The 3,859-nt window shown below is 57.8% G+C and overlaps 1 protein-coding gene across 1 annotated transcript in view; it reads right to left on the bottom strand.

Annotated features, from left to right (window-relative positions):
* The window catches only part of LOC140468588 (kin of IRRE-like protein 1), an 88,078-nt gene extending 87,517 nt beyond the window's left edge, over positions 1 to 561 (bottom strand). Inside the window, exon 1 of the mRNA XM_072564681.1 lies at positions 1 to 561. This exon is cut by the window's left edge and continues 85 nt beyond it. The gene's annotated coding sequence lies outside the window, so the exon portion shown is untranslated.
* Positions 562 to 3,859: the final 3,298 nt, after the last annotated feature.

Genomic DNA, 3,859 nt, shown 5'->3' with positions numbered 1-3,859 from the left:
AGAGGAGATAGGGGTGGCGGGGGCAGGAGAGAAGGAGGGAGGGAGGGAGAGAGATGGAGAGAGGGAGGGAGGGAGAGAGAGAGAGAGAGAGAGAGAGAGAGAGAAAAGGAAGAGGAGGAGAGAGAGAGTGAGAGAGGAAACGGTGGCTTCAACTGAAGGAATTTCAAACACTTTCAGGCTGAATTAAAAGTAATTTTTTTTGGGATTAAAGGGGATGGGATGGACTGTTCCATTTGAAGCTGGGAATCAAGGGGGAGTGGAGGAAGGGGGGGGGGGGTCAGGTCAGGAATGTGGATTCCAAAAAGACTCTCAGTCCCCTCCCACCCACCCCCCCTTCACCCTCGCTTTCCAATCCCCTTCCTTGTGGAATCACCACCTTCCCAAGGAAGGGATGGAAGGGAAGATTAACTCTCAAGAGGGGAGGGTAAAGAGAGAGGGGGGTGGGAGGGAGGAGGAGAGGGGAAGGGATTGTTGATGCAAAAATTTGGAATTTGCAGTCCTCCTGTCCCTGAGTGCTCGAGTCCCTCTCCCTCTCTCTCTCTCTGTGCTGATGTGGATCACAAATGTCTCTGTGGGGGGGTGACAGGAAGAGGAGGAGGGGAAGGAGGCAGGGAGGGAGGATGAGGCATCCCAGAGGTTCTTAAAGGGAGAGAGAGAGAGAGAGAGTCGGATTTATTGTCCTACGCAGTGCACAGCAGGGACGAGCAGAGAGAGAGAGGGAGAGGGAGGCTGAGAGAGAAACACACAGAAAGCGAGAGAGAGGAGCAAACAGACAGCACGGGCAGGAGGAATTGACGCACACAGGGAGAGGGAGAGAGAGGGGCAGAGAGGGGGGGAAACAGAGAGAGAGAGAGGGGCAGAGAGGGGGGAAACAGAGAGAGAGAGAGGGACAGAGAGGGGGGAAACAGAGAGAGAGAGAGGGGGACAGAGAGGGGAAACAGAGAGAGAGAGAGGGGGACAGAGAGGGGAAACAGAGAGAGAGAGAGGGGGACAGAGAGGGGGGAAACAGAGAGAGAGAGAGGGACAGAGAGGGGGGGAAACAGAGAGAGAGAGAGGGGGACAGAGAGGGGAAACAGAGAGAGAGAGAGGGACACAGAGGGGGGAAACAGAGAGAGAGAGAGGGACACAGAGGGGGGAAACAGAGAGAGAGAGAGAGGGACAGAGAGGGGGGGAAACAGAGAGAGAGGGACAGAGAGGGGGGGAAACAGAGAGAGAGAGAGGGACACAGAGGGGGGGAAACAGAGAGAGAGAGAGGGACACAGAGGGGGGAAACAGAGAGAGAGAGAGGGACACAGAGGGGGGAAACAGAGAGAGAGAGAGGGACAGAGAGGGGGGAAACAGAGAGAGAGAGAGGGGGACAGAGAGGGGGGGAAACAGAGAGAGAGAGAGGGACACAGAGGGGGGAAACAGAGAGAGAGAGAGAGGGACAGAGAGGGGGGGAAACAGAGAGAGAGAGCGACAGAGAGGGGGGGAAACAGAGAGAGAGAGGGGTGGGGAAACAGAGAGAGAGAGAGAGAGGGGGGAAACAGAGAGAGAGAGAGGGACAGAGAGGGGGGAAACAGAGAGAGAGAGAGGGACACAGAGGGGGGAAACAGAGAGAGAGAGAGGGACACAGAGGGGGGAAACAGAGAGAGAGAGAGAGGGACAGAGAGGGGGGGAAACAGAGAGAGAGAGGGACAGAGAGGGGGGGAAACAGAGAGAGAGAGAGAGGGACAGAGAGGGGGGGAAACAGAGAGAGAGAGAGAGAGGGGGGAAACAGAGAGAGAGAGAGAGGGACAGAGAGGGGGGAAACAGAGAGAGAGAGAGGGACACAGAGGGGGGAAACAGAGAGAGAGAGAGAGGGACAGAGAGGGGGGGAAACAGAGAGAGAGAGAGGGACACAGAGGGGGGAAACAGAGAGAGAGAGAGAGGGACAGAGAGGGGGGGAAACAGAGAGAGAGAGAGGGACAGAGAGGGGGGGAAACAGAGAGAGAGAGGGACAGAGAGGGGGGAAACAGAGAGAGAGAGAGGGACACAGAGGGGGGAAACAGAGAGAGGGACAGAGAGGGGGGGAAACAGAGAGAGAGAGAGGGACACAGAGGGGGGAAACAGAGAGAGAGAGAGAGGGACAGAGAGGGGGGGAAACAGAGAGAGAGAGAGGGACAGAGAGGGGGGGAAACAGAGAGAGAGGGGCAGAGAGGGGGGAAACAGAGAGAGAGGGACAGAGAGGGGGGGACACAGAGAGAGAGGGAGAGGGACAGAGAGGGGGGGAAACAGAGAGAGAGAGAGGGACAGAGAGGGGGGGAAACAGAGAGAGAGAGAGGGACAGAGAGGGGGGAAACAGAGAGAGAGAGAGGGACAGAGAGGGGGGAAACAGAGAGAGGGAGAGAGAGGGGGGAAACAGAGAGAGAGAGAGGGACAGAGAGAGAGAGAGGGACACAGAGGGGGGAAACAGAGAGAGAGGGACAGAGAGGGGGGAAACAGAGAGAGAGGGGCAGAGAGGGGGGGAAACAGAGAGAGAGGGACAGAGAGGGGGGAAACAGAGAGAGAGAGAGGGACAGAGAGGGGGGAAACAGAGAGAGAGAGAGGGACAGAGAGGGGGGGAAACAGAGAGAGAGAGAGGGACAGAGAGGGGGGAAACAGAGAGAGAGAGAGGGACAGAGAGGGGGGGAAACAGAGAGAGAGAGAGGGACACAGAGGGGGGAAACAGAGAGAGAGGGACAGAGAGGGGGGAAACAGAGAGAGAGGGGCAGAGAGGGGGGAAACAGAGAGAGAGGGACAGAGAGGGGGGAAACAGAGAGAGAGGGGCAGAGAGGGGGGGAAACAGAGAGAGAGGGACAGAGAGGGGGGAAACAGAGAGAGGGACAGAGGGACAGAGAGGGGGGGAAACAGAGAGAGAGGGACAGAGAGGGGGGGAAACAGAGAGAGAGAGAGGGACACAGAGGGGGGGAAACAGAGAGAGAGAGAGGGACACAGAGGGGGGGAAACAGAGAGAGAGAGAGAGGGACAGAGAGGGGGGGAAACAGAGAGAGAGAGAGGGACACAGAGGGGGGGAAACAGAGAGAGAGAGGGACAGAGAGGGGGGGAAACAGAGAGAGAGAGAGGGACACAGAGGGGGGAAACAGAGAGAGAGAGAGAGGGACAGAGAGGGGGGGAAACAGAGAGAGAGGGACAGAGAGGGGGGGAAACAGAGAGAGAGAGAGGGACACAGAGGGGGGGAAACAGAGAGAGAGAGACAGAGAGGGGGGGAAAGAGAGAGAGGGGGACACAGAGGGGGGGAAACAGAGAGAGAGAGAGAGGGACAGAGAGGGGAGGAAACAGAGAGAGAGAGAGGGACACAGAGGGGGGGAAGCAGAGAGAGAGAGACAGAGAGGGGGGAAAACAGAGAGAGAGAGAGGGACACAGAGGGGGGGAAACAGAGAGAGAGAGAGAGGGACAGAGAGGGGGGGAAACAGAGAGAGAGGGACAGAGAGGGGGGGAAACAGAGAGAGAGAGAGGGACACAGAGGGGGGAAAACAGAGAGAGAGAGAGGGACACAGAGGGGGGGAAACAGAGAGAGAGAGAGAGAGGGACAGAGAGGGGGGGAAACAGAGAGAGAGGGACAGAGAGGGGGGGAAACAGAGAGAGAGAGAGGGACACAGAGGGGGGGAAACAGAGAGAGAGAGAGAGAGGGACAGAGAGGGGGGGAAACAGAGAGAGAGGGACAGAGAGGGGGGGAAACAGAGAGAGAGAGAGGGACAGAGAGGGGGGAAACAGAGAGAGAGAGAGAGGGACACAGAGGGGGGGAAACAGAGAGAGGGACAGAGAGGGGGGGAAACAGAGAGAGAGGGACAGAGAGGGGGGGAAACAGAGAGAGAGGGACAGAGAGGGGGGGGAAACA

The sequence above is a fragment of the Chiloscyllium punctatum genome, chromosome 47, assembly GCF_047496795.1.
Source record: "Chiloscyllium punctatum isolate Juve2018m chromosome 47, sChiPun1.3, whole genome shotgun sequence".
NCBI classification, from domain to species: Eukaryota; Metazoa; Chordata; class Chondrichthyes; order Orectolobiformes; family Hemiscylliidae; genus Chiloscyllium; species Chiloscyllium punctatum.
The sequence above is the reverse complement of the archived record's forward strand: the minus strand, read 5'-3'. Positions and strand labels throughout refer to the sequence as shown.